The following is a 23,372-nucleotide window of genomic DNA, read 5'->3' as shown; positions in this document are numbered from 1 at the left end:
CATTTATTAAAGTGAATTCCATGTTAGCAATTTTTTTATGCTATTAACCACTAGTCAGTCACACAATATGATTTATACTCCTTTAATTCTAAGACATTTTAGGAATGTTGAGAGTTTGTATGAGAATAGTTAAGTGATCTTTTCCTTAGTGTGTTTAATTTTAAAATATCAGTAATTTATGAAACAATTGTTGGTATTTTGGCATAGCCACTTAAAAAGTTATTTTTTATCTCTAAGGATAACAAAGCTGATGTAATTTTAAAGTACAATGCAGATGAAGCTAGAAGTCTGAAGGCATATGGCGAGCTTCCAGAACATGGTAATATCTAAGTTATTTTTTCCTGTCTTATGGCATTATTTGTTGAAGTTTCCATGAACCAATTTTTATAGAATTGTCTTTTCTATTTGTATGTATGTAATCAACAAAAACTAGTTGCAAGTATGCCTATCTATACTTTATCATTTATTTAGTAATAGAATTCATTTTCTAATGTTATTCTAGTGGAGAGTTTAAAGGTTTTAAATTCTGCACTTGTATATAATCTCAAGGGAGTGCATTTGTTTAGTGTTTTGAACAATTCTCAAGAGATTTGCCAATTTCATCTATATCAGTACAGCAGTTATGATACTGGTGTTGATTTTTATACAAAAGAATGGTCAGTTTATCTTAGCATAATATACTGTATTTCATTTTAGTGAATTTTTTAAAGAGATGTTTCTTTCCATTTTTAATGACTAAAGTATTGCATTCTCACTGAAATATACTGCAAAACATAAAATAACTTCACTATAACATTTAAGTTATTTTTTAGCTCACATTTTTTTACTTGGAAGCTACCATAGTTGTTTTATTTCATTTTATAATGAAACTTTAAGATTTTTATGTAAGCATAAAAATTTTGATTAAGGTATTTAAAAAGTATGTGGGAATTAGACCAGTACTTCCTCTTTTACTTCTATTGCTTAGGACAGCAGGTTTTAGCCAGTGTGCTACAAGAATTTTTTTAAAGATATTTCATAACTGAGTATTTAGTCAGTAGCACAGACTTCTTTTTCCTTAGATTGTCAGTAGCCATCTTGTGTGAATGAATAAAAATTATACTTTCTTTTTGTCAGATCAGCAAAAAATATAGTATATTTTATGGTGTGCTGCAGAATTTTAATATTTAGTTTATTTGTGCAATGAGATGAAAAATTTTGCAAATCACTTGTTAAAGGGATGAGCATGATTTGACTAAGTCTTTTTGTCTGATTTCGTAAGTCTTCCTACCAGTTGATGAACTTAGGAAAACTTTGGATGTGCTGAGGAAGTTATTAGCATGTCTTCAAAGTCTTTGTGAAGTATATTTGGAAAGCGTTTAAGAGCATAATTATACTTTGCCTGCCTTATAATACCTTTCTGAACAAAATTAAAATATATACTCTTCATTATAATTACTTAGCAGTGAACTTCTGGGAATTTTATTGTGAATTTGTTCCATAATGAGTTCTTAGATGATAGGAAGATTTTTCTTATAATGAAATACTTGAATTGGAGCAGCTCTTACAATGAGAATCTTTTATAGTTTAATATTTTGTATTAAGCCTATTGTTTTAATAAGTAATTCGTCTCATAACATCTTGATTATATATGAATATATTTACTATTATGTCTTTAGCTAAAATAAATGAAACGGATACATTTGGTCCTGGAGATGATGATGAAATTCAGTTTGATGACATTGGAGATGATGATGAAGACATTGATGATGTGAGTAGTAATAGCTAACCTTTGGAGTTTTTAGGTTGTTTTATTCATCTACAAGGAAAACAGATCTTCCCTTAACTTTAAGAATGCTGAATACTAAAATTTAGTACATTTGGAGGATTATTCGTGAAACTGAATATTCATGAATATTCAGACACCAGCTAGTCTAACTTTTTATACTTTGGAAAATCTTACAATCTTTTGAAACATTTCTCTCTGAAAAGATAAGTATTAAAAAAAATCAGCACTAGCTCTGACAGTGGATACTCCCTAATGGTAATTTTTTTATGAGTGTCTACAGAGATAGCTATTCATAAGTGTAAGCTGACAATTCTGAGAATGTGTCTCCTGTGAAATGAAATGCTGGTATGTTACAAGAAGAATCTTGTTTGAACCAGCTTGCTGAAGCATTGAAACTGTAAAATACTTTAAAAGCCTTATTGAGCCCTGGCCGGTTGGCTCAGTGTTAGAGCATCGGCCTGGCATGCAGAAGTCCCGGTTCGATTCCCGGCCAGGGCACACAGGAGAAGCGCCCATCTGCTTCTCCACCCCTCCCCCTCGCCTTCCTCTCTGTCTCTCTCTTCCCCTCCCGCAGCCAAGGCTTCATTGGAGCAAAGTTGGCCCGGGCACAGAGGATGGCTCCATGGCCTCTGCCTCAGGTGCTAGAGTGGCTCTGGTCACAACAGAGCGATGCCTCGGATGGGCAGAGCATAGCCCCTGGTGGGCGTGCCGGGTGGATCCCGGTCGGGCGCATGCAGGAGTCTGTCTGACTGTCTCCCCATTTCCAGCTTCGGAAAAATACAAAAAAAAAAAAAAAAAGCCTTATTGAAATGGAGGCCTGTTGTCAAGTTATATACTGAGATTACATTGTTTTATTTGTTAGGTCTCATTGTTAGCCAGGTTTTTTGTTTGGAGTACGTATATGTTTACATGTGAAAAATTTCGTATCCTTCCCATTTTCTATTTCTGGGTATGCTTTAAAATGTTCGTAAGAGGCCCTGACTGGGTAGCTCAGTTGGTTAGAGTGTCTTTCTGACATGCTGAGGTTGTGTGTTTGATCCCCCTTGGTCAGGGCACATACAGAAATCAAACAGTGATGGTGTGAATAAGTGGAACAACAAATAAGTGGTTTTTTTCTCTATCCCTTCCTCTCTTTCTAAAAATCAATAATAAAAAACATGAGTAGATGAAAAGAATTGTGGTGGTGATTATATTGTGTTCTCTTGAATTTACAGTTCTTTCAACTCCTCTGAATGTCTCAAACTGCTTTTATAAATAAAGATGTTGGTAATTGAAAAATTTGGAGATCCCTGTCCTATATCACTGATTCTCAATCACTTGTGGTTCTCAACTTAGACTTTCCAAAGGCCTTGTAGTTTTTAAAAGCTCTATTAATTTTGCTGCACAACCTTTGTCAGAAACAAATGTTCTACATTTTCTAAAATTTCTTCTTAGTATCCAAACATGCATTATATTTAGATAGCAGTTTTTAAACTATAGTTTTATTGAAAAAAAGAGTGTAAGCCTGATTGAAATGTAAGCCATACTTCCATCCCATTCTTAGGAAAATTATAGTGCCTCAAGTTTGTTCCAACTCTCAACACATAGGTCTATAACCACTTCATTAAAGGAAGGAGATACTAAATTTCATTAAGAATAATCTGCGTAATAATCACTGTTCATAAAAATTAGGAGATATTTTATAGCTTCATATTCATTTTGAAATACCCTTCAATTTTTGTGAGCAGTATACAACACTGTCAATGCAATCTCAAAGAAGCAAATGGGAATTAAGAAAAATTAGGTGGTCATATTTTCTGTTTAAAAGGATCTATTTTTGCCTGACCAGGCGGTGTGGCACAGTGGATATAGCGTCGGACTGGGATGCGGAGGACCCAGGTTCAAGACCCTGAGGTTGCCAGCTTGAGCATGGGCTTATCTGGTTTGAGCAAAGCTCACCAGCTTGGACCCAAGTCACTGGCTTGAGCAAGGGGTCATTCAGTCTGCTGAAGGCCCATGGTCAAGGCACATATGAGAAAGGAATTAATGAACAACTAGGTGTTCATTGTCGCAACGAAAAAACTGATGATGATGCTTCTCATCTCTCTCCATTCCTGGTCTGTCTGTCCCTATCTATCCTCTACTCTCTGACTCTCTCTCTATCTCTATAAAAAATAAATAAATAAAATAAAAATAAAAGGATCTATTTTCTAGGTAGTCTAAGGGGATTCTTATTCAGACTATTATAAGAATTATTTTTCTATGGATCTAATTTTTTTTCACTTACAGATCTAAGTTGACCTTAAGTTTCAGAATATTCTACAGTTTGGATTTTGACCATCATCTGTTAAGAAGACTTAAACTTCAGCATGAATGTAGTTTATTAACCAATTTATTTCATTGCTTAAAATATTTGTTATATTTCTTTAATTGAAATGTTAATGTCTCTTCCTGACCTGTGGTGGCTCAGTGGGTAAAGTGTTGACCTGGAACCTTGAGGTTGCTGGTTCAAAACCCTGGTCAAGGCACATATGGGAATTGATTCTTCCTGCGCACCCCCCCCCAATCTCTCTCTCTCTTCCTCTCTCTCTTCTTTGAAAAATGAATAAATAAAATCTAAAAATAAATCTTAAGAAAAAAATGTTAATGCTCTATTCTTTTGATGTAATGGAACTAAGTGGTAAAAGACCACAATATCTACTGTTAAAACAATAGAAAGAAGAAGAGGGAGAGAGTAAAGAAAAGAATTGTTTCCAGTTAGCGGATGTTTTGAATAAATTGCCTTATCATTAAGATCAATGATAAGTACTAGTTTCAACTAATTTGAAGTCAAGAAAAGGGGCTATTTTCATATTTCTGTAACTATATTTTTATATTGTATTTGATAAAATTCTTTTCATCATGCTATGTTGTCAACATCATAGAGAGCATTTACAAACTGCAGATTTTAGAACATGGGTTTGAATTTATAGGGTAAATAATTGCAAAAATTTAATTCTGGGTAGTACCCAGTTAACTAAACATTGGAAGTACAGATATACTAGTCGACTATTTTTTATTTAATGTATAAAACAATTTCTTGAATGAGGCTATTGTAATGGCAAAATATGGAGAATAGTTTGTACTACATAAAAAAATTGTGTTAAAATATGTCATTTATTGTCAAAACTCATGCATTTGTAATCTATAGTTTTGGGTTTAATGAACAATTAAATTACATAAAATGAAAAACTTTTTCTGGTGTAAGGAAATGGATGGAACCATGGCTAAGAAAGGTAATAAAATGTTCTTTGAGTATTTTGGCCTTACTTTGCACTGGTGTATTTTATTGTGTGAACTATCCTTTTGGTGTATATTTTACTAGGAATTTACATTATAACTTTTTTTTAAACTATTTTTCTGTTTTGAAAGTTATGAACTGTAGTAAGATGAAATTAAGAGAAGAGCTAAACACTAGCCACAGTTAAATATTATACAACTTTAATAGGAAATTATAGTTGTCTTTCCTTTTTTTGAAACATCACTCCCCACCCTGAGTGATTTTTTTCAGCAGAGAAAATTAATGTAATAGGAATACACCTTTACCTGGTTTTAATAATAATAATAATAATATATGTAACATATAAAGCAGAATAAATCTTCATACAATTACTAGTGTGCAGAGGACCCTCGGGCTTCCTGACTGAGAATCAATTCTAACCAACAATATGTGAACTTCTGTGCATGTTCAGACCACAGTAAGTGGATTTTGCCTCACCAGGGTCAAGTGCCTGCCAAGATCTCTTTTTGGATATGCTACTTATGAAACTAAATGGATCCTTCTGTGATGTTCGCTGAAGCTGGCTTCTGGATGTGTCTGTTCTGGGGCCTCTTAGGAGGAACTGTTGCAGGTCAATGTCAGGTAGTGTCTGACTGACTTTGGGCAACTAGTTTGTAGTTACAGTTTGTGGCTACTCTGCTGGGCCTGAATTTGACTCGGAAGAATCAAACTATGCACCAGGGCCAGCTTCCACCAGTACTGACCCCAGGACTGATTATAAAGTCCAAGGCTCTCTGAGATTGGTTGCTGGCTTGAGCTCAAAAGTTGATAGCTTGAAGCCCAAGGTCACTATCTTGAACAAGAGGTCACTGGCTCAGCTGGAGCTCCCCAGTCAAAGTAGAGTGGAGAACATCAACCTTGGATGCTGAGGTCCCAGGCTTTAAATCCCAAGATCACCAGGTTGATTACAGGCTCACCAGCTTGAATTGAATCCCAAGGTCACTGGCTTGAGCAACACATCACTGGCTCAACTGGAGGCACCTCTAGTCTCAAGGCACATATGAGAAGCAATTAATAACTAAAATGACCTACCTATGAGTCGATGTTTCTCACTTTTCTCCCTTCCTGTCTCCCCTTGCCTGTCTCTCACTTAAAAAAAAATAATGTAGGTCATGATACGATAAAAATCCTAGAAGAAAATATAGGCAGTAAAATATCTGATAACTCTTGCAGCAATATTATTGCAAATATACCTCCTCATTCAAAAATAAATAAACAAGAGGAATTATATCAAACTAAAAAGCATTTATACAGCAAAAGTAATTATCAACAAAATAAAGAGGAAACTAACAGAATGAGAAAATATTTGACAGTGATATATCTAATATGATGTTAATTTCCAAAACACATAAGGAACTATACACCTCAACTTCAGGAAGAAAAACAATCCAATTTAAAATGAGCAGGGAACCCAGTCTGACCTGTGGTGGTGCAGTCGATAAAGCATCAACCCGGAAAGATGAGGTGGCCAGTTTGAAACCCTGGTTTTGTCCATATGGAAATTAATGCTTTGTGTTCTTCCCCTTTTATCTCTCTTCCCTCTCTAAAAATGAATAGTCTTCAAATAAATAATAAAAAAATGAGCAAAATACACACTTCTCCAAAAGGGGGATATTTATGGCCAATAGACATACAAAACATGCTTAATGTCACTAATTAGAGAGGTAAAAATTAAAAATATAATAAGAACATACCTTACACCTGCCAGAATTACTTTTATTAGTAAATCAACAAAAAAGTGTTGACAGGGGTGTGCAGAAACAAAATGTTATACACTGTTGGTGAGAATGCAGATTTGTGCCTCCACTGTGGAAAACAGAATGGAGTTTTCTTTAAAATTTTAAATGGAACTGCCTTTTTTTTTTAATAAATTTTTATTAATGATAATGGGATGACATTAATAAATCAGGGTACATATATTCAAAGAAAACATGTCTAGGTTATTTTGTCATTAAATTATGTTGCATACCCCTCGCCCAAAGTCAGATTGTCCTCCGCCTCCCTCTATCTAGTTCTCTGTGCCCCCTCCCCCTCCCCCTAACTCTCTCCCTCCCTCCTCCCTCCCCATGTCCTCCCTCCCCCCACCCTGGTAACCACCACACTCTTGTCCATGTCTCTTAGTCTCGTTTTTATGTTCCACCAATGTATGGAATCATGTAGTTCTTGGTTTTTTCTGATTTACTTATTTCACTCCGTATAATGTTATCAAGATCCCACCATTTTGCTGTAAATGATCTGATGTCATCATTTCTTATGGCTGAGTAGTATTCCATAGTGTATATGTGCCACATCTTCTTTATCCAGTCTTCTATTGAAGGGCTTTTTGGTTGTTTCCATGTCTTGGCCACTGTGAACAGTGCTGCAATGAACATGGGGCTACATGTGTCTTTACGTATCAATGTTTCTGAGGTTTTGGGGTATATACCCAGTAGAGGGATTGCTGGGTCATAAGGTAGTTCTATTTGCAGTTTTTTGAGGACCACCATACTTTCCTCCATAATGGTTGTACTACTTTACAGTCCCACCAACAGTGGATGAGAGTTTCCTTTTCTCCGCAGCCTCTCCAACATTTGCTATTACCCGTCTTGTTGATAATAGCTAATCTAACAGGGGTGAGGTGGTATCTCATTGCAGTTTTGATTTGCATTTCTCTAATAACTAATGAAGCTGAGCATCTTTTCATATATCTGTTGGCCATTTGTATTTCTTCCTGGGAGAAGTGTCTGTTCATGTCCTCTTCCCATTTTTTTATTGGATTGTTTGTTTGTTTGTTGTTGAGTTTTATGAGTTCTTTGTAAATTTTGGATATTAGGCCCTTATCTGAGCTGTTGTTTGAAAATATCATTTCCCACTTAGTTGGCTGTCTGTTTATTTTGATATCAGTTTCTCTTGCTGAGCAAAAACTTTTTATTCTGATGTAGTCCCATTCATTTATCTTTGCCTTCACTTCTCTTGCCATTGGAGTCAAGTTCATAAAATGTTCTTTAAAACCCAGGTCCATGATTTTAGTACCTATGTCTTCTTCTATGTACTTTATTGTTTCAGGTCTTATATTTAGGTCTTTGATCCATTTTGAATTAATTTTCGTACACGGGGACAGGCTGTAGTCGAGTTTCATTCTTTTGCATGTGGCTTTCCAGTTTTCCCAACACCATTTGTTGAAGAGGCTTTCTTTTCTCCATTGTGTGTTGTTGGCCCCTTTATCAAAGATTATTTGACCATATATATGTGGTTTTATTTCTGGGCTTTCTATTCTGTTCCATTGGTCTGAGTGTCTATTTTTCTGCCAATACCATGCTGTTTTGATTATCGTGGCCCTATAATTATAGTTTAAAGTCAGGTATTGTAATGCCCCCAGCTTCATTCTTTTTCCTTAGGATTGTTTTGGCTATTCGGGGTTTTTTAATAGTTCCATATAAATCTGATGATTTTTTGTTCCATTTCTTTAAAAAATCTCATAGGAATTTTGATGGGAATTGCATTAAATTTATATATGCTTTGGGTAATATGGCCATTTTAATTATATTTATTCTTCCTATCCAAGAACAAGGAATATTTTTCCATCTCATTGTGTCTTTTTCTATTTCTCTTAATAATGCCTTGTAGTTTTTGTTATATAGGTCCTTTACATTCTTTGTTATGTTTATTCCTAGGTATTTTATTTTTTTTGTTGCAATCGTGAAGGGGATTATTTGTTTGAGTTTGTTTTCTAATATTTCATTGTTGGTATATAGAAAGGCTATTGACTTTTGTATGTTAATTTTGTATCCTGCGACCTTACTGTATTGGTTTATTGTTTGTAATAATCTTTTTGTGGAGTCCTTTGGGTTTTCGATGTATAGGATCATATCATCAGCAAAAAGTGATACCTTTATTTCTTCTTTTCCAATATGGATGCCTTTTATTTCTTTGTCTTGTCTGATTGCTCTGGCCAGGACTGCTAGCACCACGTTAAATAAGAGTGGAGAGAGTGGACAACCCTGTCTTGTTCCTGATTTAAGGGGGAAAGTCCTCAGTTTTATGCTGTTTAATATGATGTTGGCTGATGGTTTATCATATATGGCCTTTATCATGTTGAGATATTTTCCTTCTATACCCATTTTGTTGAGAGTCTTAAACATAAAATTGTGTTGTATTTTATCAAAAGCCTTTTCTGCATCTTATGATAAGATCATGTGGTTTTTGTTCTTTGTTTTGTTGATATGGTGTATTACGTTAACCGTTTTGCATATGTTGAACCATCCTTGAGATTCTGGGATGAATCCCACTTGATCATGATGTATTATTTTTTTAATATGTTGTTGTATTCGATTTGCCAGTATTTTGTTTAGTATTTTAGCATCTGTATTCATTAGAGATATTGGTCTGTAGTTTTCTTTCTTTGTGCCATCCTTGCCAGGTTTTGGTATGAGGGTTATGTTGGCCTCATAAAATGTGTTTGGAAGTATTGCTTCTTCTTCAATTTTTTGGAAGACTTTGAGTAGAATAGGAACCAAGTCTTCTTTGAATGTTTGATAGAATTCACTAGTACAAACCGTCTGGGCCTGGACTTTTATTTTTGGGGAGGTTTTTAATAGTTTTTTCTATTTCCTCCCTGCTGATTGATCTGTTTAGGCTTTCCGCTTCTTCATGACTCAGTCTAGGAAGGTTGTATTGTTCTAGGAATTTATCCATTTCTTCTAGATTGTTGTATTTGGTGGCTTATAATTTTTCATAGTATTCTACAATAATTCTTTGTATATCTATGATGTCTGTGGTGATCTCTCCTCTTTCATTTTGGATTTTATTTATTTGAGTCCTGTGCCTTTTTTCCTTGGTGAGTCTTGCCAAGGGTTTGTCAATTTTGTTGATCTTTTCAAAGAACCAGCTCCTTGTTTTATTGATTTTTTTCTATAGTTTTTCTATTCTCTATTTCATTTATTTCTGCTCTGATTTTTATTATCTCCTTTCTTCGGCTGGTTGTGGGTTGTCTTTGTTCTTCTTTTTCTAGTTCCTTAAGGTGTGAAGTTAAGTGTTTACTTTGGCTCTCTCTTGTTTGTTCATATAGGCCTGAAGTGATATGAACTTTCCTCTTATTACTGCTTTTGCTGCATCCCAGAGATTCTGATATGTCGTATTTTCATTTTCATTTGTCTGTATATATCTTTTGATCTCTGTGCTTATTTCTTCTTTGACCCATTCATTTTTTTAGAAGTATGTTGTTTAGTTTCCACAATTTTGTGGGGTTTTCCCCCTCTTTTTTACAGTTGAATTCTAGTTTCAAGGCTTTATGATCAGAGAATATGCTTGGTACAATTTCAATTTTTCTAAATTTGCTGATATTGTCTTTGTGGCCCAACATATGGTCAATTCTTGAGAATGTTCCATGTACACTAGAGAAAAATGTATACTTTGTCGCTTTGGGATGAAGTTTCCTGTAGATGTCTATCATATCCAGGTGTTCTAGTATTTTGTTTAAGGCCACTATATCTTTATTGATTCTCTGTTTGGATGACCGATCTAGAGCCATCAGCGGTGTATTGAGGTCTCCAAGTATGATTGTATTTTTGTCAGTTTTTGTTTAAGGTCAATAAGTAGCTGTCTTATATATTTTGGTGCTCCTTGGTTTGGTGCATATATATTAAGGATTGTTATGTCTTCTTAATTCAACTTCCCCTTAATCATTATGAAATGACCGTTTTTGTCTCTGAGTACTTTTTCTGTCTTGTAGTCAGCATTATTAGATATGAGTATTGCTACACCTGCTTTTTTTTGGGGTGTTGTTTGCTTGGAGTATTGTTTTCCAGCCTTTCACTTTGAATTTGTTTTTATTCTTGTTGCTTAGATGTGTTTCTTGTAGGCAGTATACAGTTGGATTTTCTTTTTTAATCCATTCTGCTACTCTGTGTCTTTTTATTGGTAAGTTTAATCCATTTACATTTAGTGTAATTATTGACACTTGTGGGTTCCCTACTGCCATTTTATAATTGCTTTCTGTTAGTTTTGTATCTTGTTGATTCTTCTCTTTGTTTTTCTATCATTTGTTTTTGTTTGTTTGTGTTCCATACTTCTTTCCTCTGTTGCTACCTTTTTTAAGTCAAGTGTTTTTGTGGTGGTTTTTTCAAGGGTGGTTACCATTAAGTAATGAAAAGGGTACCTACCATATTCATTGTAGTACCCTATCTTATGAGTATTTCTGCACTTCATCGTCCTTTGCTACTGTTAATCTCCATCCTCTCTCCCCTTTTTTTCCTTTGTTGTCACAGTTTAAGTTTGGTTTTATTGTGTTCTTGGTGGAGCTGTTACTTGTGGTGTTGTTTTCTTTTGTTCTTTGAATCTGGTTGGAAAACCCCCTTTAGTATTTCCTGGAGTGGGGGCTTTCTGCTGATAAATTCTCTCATCTTTTCTGTATTTGTGAATGTTTTTATATCTCCTTCGTACTTGAAGGATAGCTTTGATGGGTATAGTATTCTTGGCTGAAAGTTCCTCTCTTTCAGGGCTTTAAATATTGGGGTCCACTCTCTTCTAGCTTGTAGAGTTTCTGCTGAGAAATCTGATGATAATCTAATAGGCCTTCCTTTATATGTTGTACTCTTCTTTTCCCTGGCTGCCTTGAGAATTTTTTCTTTGTCATTGGTTTGTGTCATCTTTATTATGATGTGCCTTGGAGTGGGTTTGTTGGGATTAAGAAAACTTGGTGTTCTGTTTGCTTCTTGAATTTGAGGCTTAGTTCTTTCCACAGGCTTGGGAAGTTCTCGTCTATTATTTGTTTGAGTATATTCTCCATTCCATTTTCTTTCTCTTCTCCCTCTGATATACCTATTATTCTTATGTTATTCTTTCTGATGGAGTCAGACAATTGCTGTAGGGCTTTCTCATTTTTTATTATTTTTGAGTCTCTTTCTTCTTCTCTCTGTTGTGCCTCAAGTTGTTTGTCTTCTATTTCACTAATCCTATCTTCTATCTGGGCTGTTCTGTTAGCTAAGCTTGTTACCTCATTTTTTCAGCTCGTGAATTGAGTTTTTCATTTCTGTTTGATTTGTTTTTATAGTTTCAATTTCCTTGGTAATATATTCTTTGTGCTCATTGAGTTGTTTTCTGATCTCCCTAAATTGCCTTTCTGTGTTTTCTTGTATATCTCTGAGTATTTTTAAGATTTCTATTTTAAATTCTCTGTCATTTAGCTCCAAGGCTTCCAATATGTTAAGTCTTTTCTCCATAGATTTTTCCACATCTATTTGTGTTACCTCTCTTTCTTTTGTATTCATAATATTTTATTTCCTCTTTCTTATTGGCATCTGAGGGTGATCTTGTTGATAGCACTAATTAGAATTAATAAAGAGTAAAAAGAAAAAGAAAAAGAAAAGGTAAAACACCCCACAAAAAAAAAACAGTAATAATTTATTATTTCCCCCTTTTTTCTTTCTTCTCTTTCCCTCCTCTCCCCTCCTCAGGGAAATATCGTGATGACCTGTGAATTATATTATGCTAAATGGAACAAAAACTGCCTATAATGGAGGGCCTGATTTGGGGTGAAGAGTTCAAGGGGCAAAAAAAGGGAGTAGGATCCTACTAAATGCAAAAAAAAAAAAAAAAAAGGAAGAAAATCTTAGACAAGCATAAGATGATTTGCTTGTAAATGATGGTCGACTAAGAGATATAATGAGAGGGATAAGAGGGAACCAGAAAAAAGAAGAAAAAAAAGAATAATAAAGAAAAAAATAAAAATAATAAGTAAAAATCTGTTGTATTAAGTGGAGCGAAGACTAAATACAATGGAGACCTTGGGTTGGGAGGAATGCTAGTGAGTTAAAAAGCAACGTAAAAAGTATCCAAAATGCCACAAAAATAAACAAACAAACAAACAAAAACAAAAACAAAAGCGAAAAAGAAAAATAAAACCAAAAAAACCCTTGAGTCCCAAATTAACTAATTTGTTCGTGATTGAGGATTAAATGGGTGGAAAAATAAAACGACAAAAGAACAAACGAAGAGAAAGGAAAAAATAAGAAAAAGAGAAAAACGAAGGAAGAAAAAAAAAGGAAGAGAAAAAAACAAAATAAAGCAAAACAAAACAAAAAAAACAAAAGAGGAGAGAGTGAGAGTTAAGTGTTTTGGAATATAACCTTAAAGGAGGGTGAGGATGAAGATAATAAATAAAATGTAACACTCATGGGTAGTGTAGTTCAAGAAAAGGGAAGCATAAGATGGGCAGAGAATAGAAGGACCGAGGTGGAGGAAATAGAAATAATAATAATAAAGGCAATAAGATAGAAGAAACAAACAACAGCAAAAAAAAATTAGTGGAACAAGTTGTAAAGTCTGTGGATTTTTCTTGATTTTGAGAGGTTAACTTCTTCCTTTTTCTTTTCTCTCCCTCTTCCTGGTCGGTGACTCTGTACCCCAGGCTCTGCCCCTGTGTCCACACTTAGGTAGGGATTTGCAGTTGATGGGATTCTATGGCAATGTCATATAATTGGCTTTAGTCTTGCTGGTAGTCAAGGCTTGTTGGCGTTTGCAGGGTCCAACGATGAGAGAGTTTGCTTTCCTGGAGTCTCTCTCCTATTCCCCCCTTCCTGAATTAGCAGCCTGGTGATCCAGCTATAAGGCTGCTACTGCTTCAGCCTGGGGAGTAAGAGACTCAAAGAGCTAGGAAATCCCCACTCAGCGCAAGGCTTTGGGAAAGGCTCTGGCAGTCAAAGCCTCCAGTGTAATCAGGCGGGGGTGGGAGTCAATTGCTGTCAAGGTGACTGTTCAGCGCCTAACATTCAGTTGGACCACTCAACCCAGGCTTTCCACACTTTGTAGCCTGTTTTGGCTGGGAAGAAGAGGCACTAGTCTCTGCTTGCGACTAGTGTAGTAAAGATCTTATTATCTGCCAAGTCCCTCTTGTTAGCGTTTATCCCTGAATATGGAGGCTCTATCAATCAGAAGTTGCCCCCGCCCCTTTAGCGAGAGGTACTAAGAAATATTACGCCTCTTGTCTTGGATCACTGAACTGAGAGAGATCTTATCAATTAGAGCCCGTGGGTGCGCAGATTTCATGGGTTAAGCTAATTTCAGTGATTGGGTCCACAGCTGTGCTCCCGAAGGTATTTCCGGCTGCCTGTGCGCCCCTCCCCCAATGCTTGATTGTTAGCTTGAATGGCTGGGTGAGGTGCCCCGCCCGCGGAGAGAATCTCCCAAGTAGGGAAGACTGCCCTGGCGCCTCTCCCGCTCGCCCCGCCGCTGGCGGCTGGGGCGCACCGTGCGCAGGATAATGGGGCACCCTGGGTGTGCGGGCCAGTAGGGCACGCGCGCAAATGGGGTGCTCCAGGCACCGGTGGCTGGGGACTCTCACTCGCAGTGCGCGGGCCGCTGGGAACATTAGCGGTGCTCGCTCTGCAACCGGACCAGGCGCGCGCTGGCGGCTGCTCGCCGACTCACCACAGGCGCACTTCCTCCGCGGCTTGAATGAACGTCCCTGCAGTATTTAGCTTCCTCCACACCCTCTTCTCTCAGATTCAAGTGATAACAGTCCTTTCGCTTTCAGTTTGTGTGGAACTCCGGAATGCTCCGAGGATAAATTTTTCTGTTTCTAGTTGATAAATTTGTTGTGATTTTGGGGAGATCTGTCGGACGCGCTGCTCATGGTGCCATTTCTGTGACGTCACTCTGGAACTGCCTTTTGACCTAACAATTTCACTTTTGGGAATGTAGCCAAACAATCTTGAAACACTTATTTGAAAGAATTTATACACCTCTATGTTCATTGTGGCATTATTTATAATAGCCAAGAGCTAAAAATAGCCCAAATGTCCATCAGAGGATGAGTATATAAAAAGCTATTAGTACATATACACAATGGAATGCTACCATTTACACTATGGACCTTTAGTGACAACGTGGGTGGATGTGGAGATTATTATGCTAAGTGAAGTAGGCCAGTCAGAGAAAGATAAATGCTATCTGCTCTCTCACTTATATGTGAAATCTAATGAACAAGTTAAAGTGACAAACAAAATAGAGACATGGACACATAGAACAGACTTATAGTTTTGACTGGGAGAAGGCTTGAGGGACTAGAATACTGAATGTGAAGGGATTAAGCAAAATATTTTTTGTTGTTGGGTTGTATAGTTACCTATATATATATACACATATGTAATACGTAACATATAGACATAGAAAGGAATGAGGTGATAGCCAGATAAATGAAAAGGGTTGGGGGCTGGAGTTGATGTAGATGGGCAAATGTGAAAGACTTTTCTTGAGGTAATGGACACATGGTTTATTATACAAATTATGTTTTATTGAGTTTCAACCTAAAAATGTACCCCAATAAATTCTATTAAAAATAAGTAAATAATCAGAAAACTGAAAACAGTAAAATGATTATGTTAAAGGTTAAGATGTTAGCAAGTGAAAATATTTATAAATATAAATTATTATATGAAAGCCTTGTGAGAATCACAAAGCAAAATCTAAAGTAAATACATAATATAGAAAGATGAAGGAAACAGCAAGCACTAAAAGCAACTCATCAATACTAAAGAAGTAGAGCAACAAAAAAGGAAGAAAAAGAGAAGCTAAAAAATAGCCAAAAACATTTTAAAATGTCGCCTATTAACAGGTTTTTAAATTGACTAAATTCTATAATAATCATTCAGTAAATAAATTGATTTAAAAATATATAGGCTATCTAAAAGAGACTCACTTCCACTTTAAGATCACACACAGATTAGCCTGACCAGGTGGTGGCACAGTGGATAGAGCATCGGACTGGAATGCAGAGGACCCAGGTTCGAGACCCCGAGGTCACCAGTTTGAGCATGGGCTTATCTGGTTTGAGCAAGGCTCACCAGCTTGAGCCCAAGGTCACTGCCTTGAGCAAGTGGTTCACTCGGATCTGCTGTAACTCCCCGGGCAAGGCACCTATGAAAAATCAATGAACAACTAAGGAACCACAGTAAAGAAATTGTTTCTCATCTCTCTCCTCCTGTCTGTCTGTTCCTCTTCTCTCACTCTCTATCCCTGCCACAAAAAAAAAAAAAAAAAATCACACACAGTATTAAATGCTGAAGAAATAGAAAAAATTATTTAATGTAAGTAAAAACCAAAAAGAATCTAGGAGCTATACAATATCAGACAAAATAGACTTTAAAATAAATAACCTAATATAGAAACAAAGAAGGTATTACATAATGAAAAGGGGTGAAATCCAACATGAAAATATAGTTTTTATAAATATTTATGTATCCATTATTTGAGCACCTAATATATAAAGCAAATATTTTTCAGACCACAAGACAAAAAAGACTATAAGTAAAAGATAGGGTTAAAAATAAACATTAGAACAATGGACTAAACAGACATGCACTAAACTTCATCTAAAGCAAATATTCACACATTGATCCTCATGGTATATTCCTTAGGAATAATTATGTTAGACCATAGAGTAAATCTTAATAAAGTAAACTTTGAAACAATATGAAGCACATTCAACCAAATTATATTAAACTAGAAATCAATTACTAGAAAGAAATGGAAAATTCACAAATATGAAGATTTTTTTAAAACTATTGACAATCAATAAGTAAAAAAAAGTCAATCAGTTTCCATTTTTCTATACTAATAAAATGGTCAGAAGAGAAAGAAGAAAATTTCTATTTAAAATTTACAATAAAATGTCAGAAAGAGAAAGAAGAAAATTTCCAATTTAAAATATCCTAAATATTTATTTAACAAACTACATTGAAAAGTATGAAATCATTGGTGTAAGAAGTTGAAGGACACCAAATATCTTTAAATATCAATTGCATATTCCATACACAAAATGTTTAGTTAAAAACAGTCTAAATTTGTGTTCTACAAAAGACTCCAAAAAACCACAACAATCTTGAAAAAGAACAAAACAGGAAGCATCTCACTTTCCAACCTCAAACTATATTACAAGAGTACAGTAATTAAAACATTATTGATTGGGAAGACAAACAGATTCATATATCAAAAGAACAGAATAATAAGTTCAGAAATATATATACTATATAAACATAAAGTTAATTAATTCATAGCAAAGAAGCCAAGAATATATTGTGAAGAAAAGACAGTCTCTATAATAAATGCAGTTGGGGCCCTGGCCGGTTGGCTCAGTGGTAGAGCGTCTGCCTGGCATGCAGGAGTCCCAGGTTTGATTCCCGGCCAGGGCACACAGGAGAGGCACCCATCTGCTTCTCCACCCCTCCCCCTCTCCTTCCTCTCTGTCTCTCTCTTCCCCTCCTGCAGCCGAGGCTCCATTGGAGCAAAGATGGCCCAGGCACTGGGGATGGCTCTGTGGCCTCTGCCTCAGGAACTGGGATGGCTCTGGATGCAACAGAGCGACGCCCCAGAGGGGCAGAGCATTGCCCCTGGTGGGCATGCCGGGTGGATCTAGATCGGGTGCATGCGGGAGTCTGTCTGACTGCCTCCCTGTTTCCAGCTTCAGAAAAATGAAAATAAATAAATAAATAAATGCCGTTGGAAAAGTTGGACAGCTATATGCAAGAGTAAAACTGAACCACTTTCTTACACCATTTGTGTCAGGGTAGTGATGTCCTTATAAAATAATTCAAAAAATGTTACCTCAACTTTATTTTTTTTTTATTCATTTTTTTTGTATTTTTCCAAAGCTGGAAATGGGAGACAGTCAGACAGACTCCTGCATGCACCCGACCGGGATCCACCCAGCATGCCCACCAGGGGGCGATGCTCTGCCCATTTGGGGCGTTGCTCTGTTGCATCCAGAGCCATTCTAGCCCCTGAGGCAGAGGCCATGGAGCCATCCTCAGCGCCCAGGGCCAACTTTGCTCCAATGGAGCCCTGGCTATAGGAGGGGAAGAGAGAGACAGAGAGGAAGGAGAGGAGGAAGGGGTGGAAAAGCAGATGGGCGCTTCTCCTGTGTGCCCTGGCTGGGAATCCAAACTGGGACTCCCGCACACCAGGCCCAGACGCTCTACCACTGAGCCAACCAGCCAGGGCACTCAACTTTTTTTTTTAATAAGAAAAAATGTGAGCCTGCCCAGGTGGTGGCGCAGTAACGTAGAGCAGTAGTCCCCAACCTTTTTTTGGGCCACAGACTGGTTTAATGTCAGAAAATATTTTCATCGGCTCAGCTTTAGGGTTGGACAGATAAATGTATCAATGGGACCGAGATAAGCATCAAGAGTGAGTCTTAGATAGATGGAACAAGAGGGAATCTGTCATTTTTTAAAATAAAAAATCGTTCAGACTTAAATATAAATAAAATGGAAATAATGTAAGTTATTTATTCTTTCTCTGCAGACCGGTACCAATAGCCCCAACAGACCGAAACCGGGTCCGCGGCCCAGGGGTTGGGGACCACTGGTGTAGAGTATCAACCTAATGTGTTGAGAACCCAGGTGCAAACCCCGAGGTCACTGGCTTGAGTGCAGGTTCATCCAGCTTGAGCATGTGTTAGCCAGCTTGAATATGAGGTCATAAACATGACCCCATAGTGTCTGGCTTGGGTCTAGAGGTCACTGGCTTAAAGCCCAAGTTTGCTGGCTTGAGCAAGGGTTCACTGGCTCATCTGGAGCTCCCCAGTCAAGGCACATATGAGAAAGCAATCACTGAATAACTAAAGTACTGCACTTATGAGTTGATGCTTCTCCTCTCTCTTTCTTCTGTCTCTCTCTCTCTCTCTCTTACAAAAAAAAGTGAAAGATTGGTGGGTTTTTTTGTTTGTTTGTATTACAGAGACAAAGAGTCAGAGAGAGGGATAGATAGGGACAGACAGGAATGGAGAGAGATGAGAAGCATCAATCATTAGTTTTTCATTGCAACACTTTAGTTGTTCATTGATTGCTTTCTTCTATGTGCCTTGACCATGGGGCTACAGCAGACCGAGTAACCCCTTGCTCAAGCCAGCAACCTTGGGTCCAAGCTGGTGAGCTTTGCTCAAACCAGATAAGCCTGCGCTCAAGCTGGCCACCTCGGGGTCTCAAACCTGGGTCCTCCTCATCCCAGTCCGACACTATCCACTGTGCAACCGCCTGGTCAAGCTGGTGTTTCTATTTTGTTTGTAGAATTTACCAGTAATTTCTTCTGGCTCAAGGCTTTTCTTTGTATTTGATTACTAACTCAATCCCTTTACTATTTGTAGGTTTAGGCTGATTCTCTATTTCTTCATGACTTAATCTAAGCAGAATTTCTGTTTCTAGGAACTTGTCCATTTTACGTACCTTCTATATAAGTGTTGGCATTTTTCAAGTACTCTCAGAATCAGTTTGAAGTACTCTTTTATAATCCATTTTATTCCTAAAGAAGCAGTCATAATGTTTACATGTTCATTTCTAATTTTAGTAATTTAAATTCTCTCTCTTTTAATAAATCTATTTAAAATTTTGTCAAGTTTTTTTTCTTTTAAAGACTTTATTCGTTTGAAAGAGAGAGAAAGAGAAAGGGGAGAGAAGCAAGAAACAATAACTCCCTTATGTGCCTTGACTGGGTAGGCCTGGGGTTTTAAATCTGTGACCTCAGCATTCCAGATCAATGTTTTATCCACTGCGCCAGCACAGGTCAGGCTCAATTTTTTTTATCTTTTTTATAAAATTAAACTTTTGAGTTTGTTGATATTGCCTATTGTTTTTGGGGTTTTTTTTTTTCAGGGACAGAGAGAGAGTCAGAGAGAGGGATAGATAGGGACAGATAGATAGGAATGGAGAGAGATGAGAAGCATCAATCATCAGTTTTTCGTTGCCGTTATGACACCTTAGTTGTTCATTGATTGATTTCTCATATGTGCCTTGACCACAGGCCTTCAGCAGACCAAGTAACCCCTTGCTTGAGCCAATGACCTTGGGTCCAAGCTGGTGAGCTTTGCTCAAACCAGATGAGCCTGTGCTCAAGCTGCTGACCTTGGGGTCTGGAACCTGGGTCCTTCCGCATTCCAGTCCGACGCTCTATCCATTGCGCCACCGCCTGGTCAGGCTGCCTATTGTTTTTCATCTTTAATTTCTCTCTGCTCAAATGTTATTCCTCTTCTTTTGTAAACATTGGTTCTAATTTGTTTTTAATTCCTGCTTCAAATTGCAAAGTTAGGTTGTTGATTTGAGATCTCTTTATTTTAAGTGTTTTTATAGCTATAAAGTTTCCTTTTAGCACTGCTTTTGATTTTTTCACATGTTTTGGTATGTGTTATTTTAACTTTTATTTTCATTCATCTCCATACCTTTTATAGTGGTTTAATTATTCTATCTGTTTTTTTATTAGAATACTTTATCATTTTACACTGAAGTAATTTCAAGGGGCTGAGATTATTTTTGTTATTTATTTATTTATTATTTTCTATATGGTTCTTTTCTCCCTTCATCTGCATTACTGTATTTTGTATTAACTTTCCTTTTTATTTTTCTTATTGATTTTAATTTATTGTATTTACATAGATTTGAGTGTCACCCCAAATGCATCCTCCCCCCCCCCATATTACACTCAACATCACGCTTGCCTCCATCCCCACAGTGCACTCCCCCATTCCCCTCAGGATTATATCATCCTCTCGTCCCCTTTCTCTCTGTCCTCGTTTCCTCTGGTTCCTTTAATCCCTCCTCTGTCTCTATTCTGTTCCTCAGTTTACATTGTTCATTGGATTTCTCAAATGAGTGAGGTCATATGATATTTTTCTTTCTGTGCCTGGCTTATTTCACTCAACATAATAGTTTCCAGGTCCATCCGTGTTGTCACAAAAAGTAATATTTTCTTCTTTTTCATGGCCCCATAGTATTCCATTGTGTATATGTACCACTGCTTTTTAAATCCACTCATCCACTGACTGGCATGTGGGATTGTTTCCAGATCTTGGCTATTGTAAACAATGCTGCCATAAACATGGGGGATTCTTCTTTTGAATCAGTGATATGGTGTTCTTGGGACATATTTCTAACAGTGGGATGGCTGGGTCAAAGGCAGTTTCATTTTTAATTTTTTGAGGAATCTCCAGACTGTTTTCCACAGTGGCTGCACCAGTCTGCATTCCCACCAGCAGTGCAGGAGGGTTCCCTTTTCTCCACATCCTCACCAGCACTTATTCTGTGTTGTTTTGTTAATGAGTGAATTTCTGACTGGTGTGAGGTGGTATCTTATTGTGGTTTTCATTTGCATTCCTCTAATAATTAGTGATGTTAAACAATTTTTCACCTATTGGCCATCTGTATGTCCTCTTTGGAGAAGTGTCTATTCATTTATTTTGCCCATTTTTGATTGGATTGTTTATCTTCCTTGTGTTGAGTTTTACAAGTTTTTTATAAATTTTGATTATTAATTCCTTCTAGGATGTATTGTCGAATATGTTTTCCCATTGTGTGGTTTGTATTTTTTTTCTGTTCATATTGTCTTTAGCTGTGCAAAAGCTTTTTAGTTTGATACAGCCCTATTTGTTTATCCTGTCTTTTATTTCACTTGCCTGTGGAAATAAATCAGCAAATATATTGCTGCGAGAGATGTCGGAGAGCTTACTGCCTATTATTTCTTCTAAGATGCTTATGGTTTCACGACTTACATTTAAGTCTTTTATTCATTTTAAGTGTATTTTTGTTGAATGGTGTAAGTTGGTGGTCTAGTTTCATTTTTTTGCAGGTAGCCGTCCAATATTCCGAACACCATTTGTTGAAGAGGCTGTCTTTACTCCATTGTATGCTCTTAACTCATTTGTCAAATATCAATTGTCCATAGGTATGCATTTATTTCTGGGTTCTCTGTTGTGTTCCATTGATCTATATGCCTGTTCTTATGCCAGTACCAGGCTGTTTTGAGTACAATGGCCTTGTAGTATAACTTGATTTCAGGAAGTGTGATACCACCCACTTTATTCTTCTTTTTCAAGATTGCTGAGGTTATTTGTGTTCTTTTTTGGTTCCTTATAAATTTTTGGAATATGTGTTTTATATCTTTGAAGTATGACATTGGTATTTCAATTAGTATTGCATTAAAGTTATAAATTGCTTTGGGTAATATAGACATTTTAATGATGTTTATTCTTCCTATCCATTAACATGGTATATGCTTCCACTTGTTTGTATCTTCCTTGATTTCTTAAATCAATGTTTTATAATTTTTTGAGTACAAGTACTTTACTTCCTTGATTAAATTTGCTCCTAGGTATTTTATTTTTGTTGTTGTTGTTCTTGCAATAGTGAACGAGATTGTTTTATTATTTTTCTTCCAGAGAGTTTATTCTTGGTGTATAAAAATGCCACTGATTTCTGTGTATTAATTTTATATCCTGACACCTTACAGAGTTCATTTATCAGGTCCAGTAGTTTCTTGACTGAGACTTTAGGGTTTTCTATGTACAGTATCTTATTATATGCAAATAATGATAGCTTTACTTCTTCTTTTACAATTTGAATGCCTTTTATTTCTTCTTCTTATCTGATTGCTATGGCTAGGACTTCCAGAACTTTGTTGAATAAGAGTGGTGCAAGGGGCACCCCTACCTTGTTCCTGATTTTAAGGGGATTTTTAAAATTTTTATCCATTGAGTATGATGTTGGCTGTGGGTTTGACATAATGGCCTTTATCATGTTGAGATATGTTGCCTGTATTCCCACTTTGCTGAGAGTTTTGATCATATTGGGTGCTGGATTTTATCAAATGTTTTTTCTGCATCTATTGATATTATCATATGGTTTTTCTTCTTTCTTTTGTTTATGTGATGAATTATGTTGATTGATTTGCAAATATTGTACCAGCCTTGCCTCCCCAGAATAAATCCCACTTGATAATGATGTATTGTTTTTTTCAAGTATTGTTGGATCCACTTTGCTAATATTTTGTTGAGGATTTTAGCATCTAAACTCATCAGAAATTTTGGAGTATAATTTTGTGTGTGTGTGTTGTCTTTGCCTGGTTTTGGAATCAGAATTATGCTCACCTCATAAAAGGAGCTTGGAAGTCTTTCCTCCTCTTGAATTTTTTGAAATAGCTTGAGAAGAATAGGAGTTAGGGTTTTTTTGAATATTTGGTAGAATTCAACTGTGAAGGCATCTGTCCCAGGACTTTTGTTTGGTGGGAGTTTTTTGATAACTGTTTCGATCTCATTTGTTGTAATTGGTTTTATTTGTGTGAAATATTTTTTTACATTCCTTCACTTCTAATCTGTGTGTCTCTTGTTTAAGATGTGTCTCTTGTAGACAGCATATATCATATATGGGGTCCTGTTTTCTTATCCATGCAGCTACCCTATGTCTTTTGGTTAGATTATTTAATCCATTTACATTTAAGGTTATTATTCATATGTAGTTGTTTATTGCCATTTTATACTTTAAAGCTACATTTCTCTTTTAGTATATA

At 36.4% G+C, this 23,372-nt stretch overlaps 1 long non-coding RNA gene across 1 annotated transcript; it reads left to right on the top strand.

Annotated features, from left to right (window-relative positions):
• Nucleotides 1–221: 221 nt before the first annotated feature.
• Nucleotides 222–4,293, top strand: LOC136386880 (uncharacterized). Its single transcript, XR_010748042.1, has 3 exons — nt 222–319; nt 1,659–1,750; nt 4,037–4,293. It is a non-coding gene; the product is annotated as an uncharacterized lncRNA (long non-coding RNA).
• The last annotated feature ends 19,079 nt before the right edge of the window (nt 4,294–23,372 follow it).

Source organism: Saccopteryx leptura, unplaced genomic scaffold, assembly GCF_036850995.1.
Source record: "Saccopteryx leptura isolate mSacLep1 unplaced genomic scaffold, mSacLep1_pri_phased_curated manual_scaffold_18, whole genome shotgun sequence".
Lineage (NCBI taxonomy): Eukaryota > Metazoa > Chordata > Mammalia > Chiroptera > Emballonuridae > Saccopteryx > Saccopteryx leptura.
The sequence above is the reverse complement of the archived record's forward strand: the minus strand, read 5'-3'. Positions and strand labels throughout refer to the sequence as shown.